Source organism: Etheostoma spectabile, chromosome 24 (genome assembly GCF_008692095.1).
Source record: "Etheostoma spectabile isolate EspeVRDwgs_2016 chromosome 24, UIUC_Espe_1.0, whole genome shotgun sequence".
NCBI classification, from domain to species: Eukaryota; Metazoa; Chordata; class Actinopteri; order Perciformes; family Percidae; genus Etheostoma; species Etheostoma spectabile.
Window position 1 is genome coordinate 4136182 of NC_045756.1, and position 8326 is coordinate 4144507.

General features: G+C 39.4%; 1 protein-coding gene across 2 annotated transcripts in view; it reads right to left on the reverse strand.

Moving 5' to 3' along the window:
• Positions 1-5081, reverse strand: part of LOC116673962 (L-threonine 3-dehydrogenase, mitochondrial) — a 23244-nt gene extending 18163 nt beyond the window's left edge. For both annotated transcript variants that reach the window (XM_032506382.1, XM_032506381.1), the window contains exons 1-2: positions 5071-5081; positions 386-389 (exon numbers count right to left, since the gene is read on the reverse strand). The gene's annotated coding sequence lies outside the window, so the exon portion shown is untranslated. The remainder of the gene's footprint in view (positions 1-385; positions 390-5070) is intronic.
• Positions 5082-8326: the final 3245 nt, after the last annotated feature.

Here is an 8326-nt window from a genome sequence, read left to right on the forward strand (position 1 = left end):
CCCATCACCCCATCAGTGTTTCTCATCAACTACATACACACACAACGCATAATGCCCCTCCCCCCATAGCTCCTCCCCCTACAGCCTGTCAAATGACGGTATCCCCCAAGATACAGAAACTCTTTAAGGCAGATCAAAAGGATCTTTTCCTGTAAAAATGAGTTCTTCTTCTTTGTAGTCTTTGTAGCTGTAGTTGTCTCCAGGCTTGAGGAATAAGTCTTACTGTAGCAACAAAAGAGCTCCTCCTCTCCACTACTTCTCTCCACATGTTTTTGGATCAGCCGAGGTTCAGATACAATCTCTTGTGTGTTTCAACTCAGTGGCCTTTCTATCTCGTTTCTTCTTCATCTGTTTCTATTTTGGCCCTGACAAGGACAACAACAACCTAGCTCATGTTCTCTCCTTTTTTTCTCGCGTTTTCTCCCTTTGTCATCCATTTGTCCATCTCATTTCTCTCCTCTGCTCTTTTCATCTTTGCTCTTCATCTGTCACTCTAATATTCTCCACCTGCCCCTCTCTTCCCTCCTTCTTTTTCTGTCTCTGTTCTCTCTTTTTTCTCCGTTCTTCCTATTTCTCTGGCCTTTCTTTTTATTTCCCCCTCTCTCTTTCTCTCATGGCCTTCATTACCTCTTACTTTTCCTCCTAACCTCTCTCTGTTTGTCTCTTTCTGTCGTGATAACAGTCTTCCTTTAATAGGAAGCCATCATTCACAATACAAGTTTGGCCTGTGAGGCTCCTCCTGTCTGCCACCACACACACACACACACACACACACACATGCAGACACACACACACACACACACACACACACACACACACAGCACCCAACACTGAATGAGTGCAAAGTCAGCATCTCTTTTATGGAAATTAATGGGGGGTGTGAAGAGATATGGGGTCAACACAGGCAAAGGTAATGAAAGGAATGACAAAAGAATAAAAGTAGAGATGGAGGAAGGGAAATGGGCAGAGAGAAAGAGAGAGAAAAAGAGAGAAGTGAGGAAGCAGGTGAAAGAAAAGACAAAAAAATGGAAGAGATAAATGGGAGAAATATGAGAGAGATGAGGCAGAGGGGCAGAGTCAGCATCTGTCATGGAAATGAATGGGGAATGGGACAAGTTCTGGAGTGGAGACGGGAGAGAGGGAGGGAGTGACTAAGAGAGAGGGAGGTGTAGTTGGAGAGTCTACTGCCTTGTTGGTTCCCAGAGTAACAGAGGTGACAGACGGGGGGGAATGGCTGATTTGGTTCTTCGGCTAAACAGTCCTTGTTGTGTGTGTGTGTGTGTGTGTGTGTGTGTGTGTGTGTGTGTGTGTCTTCATCCTTGTACTGGAAAGGGTTATTGTTGGGTAAGTAAGTTAGGTAAGGGTTAAGTAGTTAATCACGTTGAGCCTGGCAGAATGGTATGATGTAAGATAACATAAGGTAAGATAGACTTTATTAATCCCACACAAAAATAATGTACCCACATCAGAATAACACAAATACACATTAAGTAGACATAGGAGAAAAAATATACATATGTATAAGAAATAGAAAAAATAGATTTAGTTATACTAATAATAGTAAAAATTTAAACATATTTACACCCTGTATATAAACAGAGATATACAGATGAGTAAGGTGCAGATGAATAGAAAGGACATCTTGCACAGTTGAGTATGTCAAATAAGAAGGAATATGGAGTTTTATTGTTCATGTTGTTCATATTAGGATGTATTTCTAGGGTTGTTGAGTGAAATTCTCTCTTTTTTTTTTAAGATGGTTTGGATCAAACAAGTTCTTATCCGTTGTATTATTAGTGCTCATGAATCTGGATGCCCTTGTGGAAATCTAATAATCTGTGTGCGATGGTGGTTGTTGGCCTTGTGTGGCTGGACAAAAGACATCACCCGTATATTACAAGCACTTATTTCTGTCTATCACGACTGTATCAGCTGATCAGTTTTTGCCACAGTTGCCAGAAGGGGGCACAAAACCACTGGCTTAGAGTCAGCACAGGCCCAGCACAGAGGAACGCAGGGCACCCACCTCTGGCTGGAAGTTTTACTGTCTTAACATTTTTATTTGTGTGGAGGTTTTTATGTCTTATTGTCTTTTTTTTTTTAAGGGCACCTAAAAAAAAAATCTCCTAAATTGTCTGGATTTTTGTTGTGGTTGCTGGTTGCACAAATGTTGCTATGAACTAAAACTGAGGGCGTATAACAGGCAAGTCAAGGCCCGTTTATTGGTACAGGACTTTTCAGCAGCACGGGAATTCATGTGATTTGCATAAGACGTAAAATTCATTAGGAAGCAATGTAAAAGACAATATAAAAAGGCACATGCATAGGATTTAAAAAGTCAAATGAAGGAGTTAAAAGTTAACGGAACGCAGAAAATGAATATAATAAAAGATGATTAAAAAGTAATACGATAAGGTAGTGTTTGCAACAATATTAAAACTTCCACGAGTACTGAGACGGAGTTAAAAAGTACTGCAGATGTATTTAACTTTGAGGGAAACCTTACAATGAATGCAGCAAATGGAAGAATTCTAATCTAAAATCGCACAACAATGGCAATAAAAAGGAGTGCTCAAACACAACCAAGACAATGAACCATCTCGCCAGTATTTATTTTGCGGATGCTTGTTTGTGTCAGTTTCAGGACAGTTTAAGTTTTAATAAATGAGAAATCGGCCACAGGTTAAGTAGCTGAGAGGCAGGGACAAAAGCCAATTTCCTTTCTGCTTGTCACCTTTTGTGCCAAAGCACATTGGAGGATTGAACCTGCCAATCAAGACTCAAACCAGCATGTTGCCCCCCCAGCAAGACAATGACAACCCCCCTTTTTTAGGCTAAACCCTTTGAAGGGGCTTTTAATGGCATTTTAGTGACACAAAAAACAGTGTGTGTGAGAAACAACACACAATATGCCACATCATACAGATCGGATCAATGGCAATTTTATTTATTTATTAGAATACATGTATACACATACGTACAGTAGAAGTGTGACTTCTTAGATAATTCTCTTTTTTTGCAGCCTTTTACTGGCTGTTGTATTGTTTAAAAATGTAGCTTTTTCTTTCAAAAAGCTTTTTAATATCCAAGCTATAATTTACTTTAACAATCCTGGGGTTTTGAAAATATTCGGAATAAATAAATAAATTTAATGTTTGAAATTGGATTTATTGATACAAATGTAGCACCCAAAAATTCGGCTTGCCAGACTTTTTTTTTTTTTTATATATAAATTAAAAAAAGATGCAGTTGTTTTCCCTTCAAACTTTTCCCATTAACCATACAAATGTGAACTTGGCGCTCCATGTGTGTTTGCAATTCATTCCTAATAATAAGTACTTTTTTGAAATGAAAATGAAATAATAATACACTGTACGTGGGGAATAAAAGTAGTTTTCTTTTGGTTATGGGTTCCTCAGCAGTGCAGGCTGAAAGCGGGGGGGAGAAAGGCGCGAAAGAGAGGGAACTGGGTGCGAAAGCAGATTGAAAAAACTCCCCTCGGCCAGCCAAGCATCACAGACATCAAAGTGAAGACATTGTTTGGGAGGAACAATGGCTGCCGTCACAGTCCAGGAGTTTGTGTGTTGTTGCGTGTTTGCGCTCCCAGAATCCCCCTCTGACGGCGAAATCACTGGATTATCAAACCAGCAGATGCAAACCGCAGAGAACAATATCATCCGCGGCCCTCCGAGGGGAATCCTCAGGGGCCCGTCTGTGAGACACGCACAGATAACATCAAACAGAGAAAGCAGGTACTTAGGAACTCCACACATGTTCAGGTTGATGGCATCTTATTTTCTAATAAACCCATTTTAATTCAAGAATAAACTCCCCTTTAAAAGTGGATTATGTACTTTCCAAGTACATAAATGTTAGAGTTGACACATTGATATTTGACAAATCACAACATAGTGAAATGTTGAAATATTCATTTACATTGAATTACTGGCTATAAGTTGAACTACTATTACACTAACTTTGCCTGAAATGACTGTGATTTGTCAGTATTTTTCTGTAGAAATACAGCAGTTAAGTCAGACTTTTAAGTGCAACCTTAAAATTACAGTGTAAATCACATAGAAAGAGAAAAAAGAGTTTAACTGGTTGCAATCTCAAATAAGCTAAGCAACGGGCTGGACGATATGGCCGAAGTCTGATCCCAATATAGGTCCTTTTATATGTATATATACAGTATATATCACGATATAGCATGTTTTCTGGTTAATCAATAAATAAATAGTCCATATAAAATAACCAAATGGTAAAGCCTATTGTTGCATACTCCTGTGTGAATTAAATACTTGACAATTGAAAAGTATAGAGTATTTATTTCATTTTCATTAAGAACTCTGGTGCAAAATGAATGTGCCGCGTGAGGATCAAAAGATTGTAAAGCTTTGTCCAAATGACATAAATATTGCCGTAATGCAGTTCGGCCTTTAGTTTTTTTTAACATCATGATAGAAAATGATACAAAAAAATACATCAATAGCCATTTTCATCCCGTTTTGACGAGATATATCAGCATATCGCCCAGCCCTACTTTCAAACCTCTGCAAATACCATTGGACAAACGACTGCAAACTGTGAAATGGCGTCTAACGTGCTGTAGTTTTTACATGTTTATGGTGGCATTTTCAAATGTCAAATGATAGAAAATTGGAAACTGGCACAAAACACTTTTATATAGTGTATATTCCCAGTGGAGTTGAACACACCATGACAGAGAACCTTTTTAGAAACCAAATCAAACTATCTGGGCCGTCTTAACAAGATTAAAACCAAAAGAAGTATTAGAAATGTAGATTAGAATAGATCAGATTCAACTTTATTGGCATTGCGCAAGTAGGGACACCAGTACAACAAAATGCAGATTTTACATCTCACCAGTAGTGCATTCATTAAAGTGCCTTTCCTTTATAGCAGTGCTTAAAAAGACATAAACCACAGAATGCTGTATGATCATGTTAGTCCATTGTTGAAAATATTAAAGTGCATAGAGTTCTATATACTCTATACTCTGAGTGGACTGTCCCGGTCAGTTTAGAGCATATGGGATTACCATCAAACTGCGATTTGCTGTGTCGACATCCTCATAACCTCTGGGATGCTTCAGCCATGGAGGTCCAGGCTACCAGGCCTTCCCTGACACTTCAAAAACCACAGGCGGACTGGTGGGGATAATGCAAAACATAGCCACGGACTGGAATACAGAGAAACAGACAAAAACAGAGAGAGAACTGGAGATGACAGGGTAGAGATAGTCCAATACTATTTTTTTGCTTCCCAATACCGAATCTGATACCTGAACTTGCGTATCGGCCGATACCGAGTACTGATCCGCTACCAGTGTGTCATATATTTGGTTATGTTTTAACAACTGTGTACTACTGTCCCTCTGTGGATGTTATATGATGTGATTTGTTGTTGAACACCAAATAACTTTATTTTATTGAGAATCAGCTATAATGGAAAAAGAACATAAATGAACTGCTTTAACATAAATTTTCTTTAGGTCTTTATCACGTGATATCGGATCGGTGAATAAACTCCAGTACAGTACAGTAGGCAGTATCGGAGGCGATACCGATACTGGTATCTGTATCGGAATATCTCTCTGACAGGGTGACACAAATTATAGTTTTTTAAAGATATCCTGTCGCTAGTACACGTTAATGAAATTACAGTTTTTATAGTTGCTGCTGAGACTGCCTGTGATTCTGAAATAGTCTGTTTGAGAGGCAGAAATCCTTGGAGGGAGTCCGTCTGGGCATCTGCTGGCCAAACAGAAAATCAATAAAAGATCAGAGTAATGGCAGGACACACACATACAAACATACACAGAGGTTCAGTGAATTAAACCAACACTAATCACACCTTATTAGCAGAGGCTCAAGTGAACGCCAACCACATCGATCTGTGGCTCCGATAATGGGAGTCATTAGAGTTCAAATGAAGCCAAGCTTGGCAGAAACGGGGGAAAAGGAGTGAAAGGAGAGATGGGTTCAGGTATAAAGGAAAGGAGACGTGGAAAGGTGATGAAGAAATACGTGAAAAAATGGATGGATGGCAGACCGGTGGTGTGGAAAATGATGCTGAAACTGCTGGGGAAAAAAATGACCAGATGCATAATATTTTAAAGCAACTAGAAACTTTTTCTTTCATTGTGATGACACACATTTTACACAAAAACATATTTTTTTTCAATGCCCCACTCCTATTCCTTGAATATCTTTTTTGAAGTTAGGCAGCTTGGCCTTTCTGCACAATCATATCCCCCCCCTTTCCTTATGTTTACAGTCAAACGTTTTGCTGACAGAGGAAGCGACTTGTTGGAGGAAACATGATGTAGGCCACAGCAGACTGGGGAGCCAGATTGCCAACAGGCAATTACAAATGTGTTATTCCTGCACAGGCAAATACATTTTACCTTCATCCTTGCCTTCAGCAGGAAACTGCAGCACGTGACTAAAGCAATAATGTGACCAACTTGTACTGAACATTACAGTCAATCAAAAGCTAATTGGTATGGGAAGAATTTTAAACATCTCTCCAAGGTTGTTTTTTTGGCAGTAGAGAACTCCTATTCATAGAGGCTCATTCCTCGACGCTGCGGCCCACGGTTCAACTCCGCTCTGCGGCCCTTTACGGCATGTAATTCCCCTCTCTCTCCGCTTTCATGTCTTCAGCTGTCCTGTACAAATAAAGGCCTTAACTCACCAACAACATTAAAAATAGAAGAAAAGAGAAATTAACTCATCAACAGGCTGTTAAAGGCAAGGCAAGGCAAGGCAGCTTTATTTGCATAGCACATTTCAGCAACAGGGCAATTCAAAGTGCTTTATACAAAATCAGTTAAACAGATAAAACACAAGTACAAACAGTTAAAAATCATAAGCATTAAAAACTAATAAAACACATGAATAGACAGTTAAAAACAAAATAGAAACATTAGGACACATAAAACACATGAATAAAAGTTACAGTGCAGCATAAGAAATTTAAAGAAATGAGCAGTCATTTAAAGAAAGGCAGCATCAAAAAGTTAAAGGGTTACTCCAGCATTTTTAAAAATGCACATAAATAAAGTTTTGGATTTAAAAAGAAGGTCAACATTGAAGCAGCAGTGGCTAGGATATCCTGACCAGCCCTCTAGTTGAGCTCCAAAAACACTGGTTCCTACATTGTTCATAATGCAACTTAATAACTAGGGAGTCTTTTTTTCCCCTGAATAGCCTACCCTCATTAACCGATCATTAACCGCTAACCGACAAGCCGGCAACGGAGTCCCAGTTCCCCTGTCCAGGACGCTCGGCCGTTCTTTCTGTGCTCAGTGTTGGCGGACAACCATGGACTTGTACCATGTGTCATGCAGCCGCGGTGTTGTGTGCGCATCGTTGTGAACACAAGGCTGCACAACCGGTATGTGTACGCAGCTGTCCAGCGGATATGTCTGTGCAACTTAAAACGCAACTCGCAAGTGCAAAGTTAGAACTAGCAAGTTACCTAGCCCTTATGAAATAGATTATATAGCCTATTTTTATTTTACCATGCAAAAAATGTTTTACGGTTAAACGGTTAATCATGAAAATGCCTTTTTTTTTTCTTTTTTTTGTGATCAATTTTTTTTATATTCAGAAATGAATGAACATGCCTATCAATAACGTGTGTCATTAGACATCATCAGGGTCATTTCCTCAGACTTTAGAAAGCTCCCCAGAGACAGAAAGAAGACATGACAACTGTTTTTACAAACTAGGTAGTACTCGTCAAGGTGTAAACTCAACTTCATGTGTAAAATTGGTTTAGTGTCACTTTAAGTAACTGAGCGCAAGGAGAAAAAAAGCAACCTTTTACCCAAATAAGGGATGGTTCTTTGCAAAAAATCTCTGGTGGTAGAACTTGTTTCTTTCTTGATTTCAGTTCATAAAGCATTTTTCTCCCGTGCACAGTTTATAGAAGTAAAACTCCAATCTGCACAAAGAAAAGCAACGATACAAGCCTGGGCCTCTGACTTAGGGAAATGCTGACACACACAAATGCAGTGTACGCGTTTGGCTGACACTCTTATCCAGAGCAATGCAAAATACGCGCAACAGTAGTAAAGAAAAAAATCCGAGATAACCAAAATCCCAAGCAGCTGTTGTGCACCCAGACAGTAGGTGTGACAAACATTTGTCTCCCCATGAAAAGAGGACGGGAAATAAAGAAGAGTTGGGTAAAGAAGTACGAGCTGAGGAGCTGTGGTCGCAGCATCTAATGTGTCGGGAGTTTTTCCCTCCTTGCTGGTACAGGACGAAAACGATACAGGAGGAGGCAGTTGTGA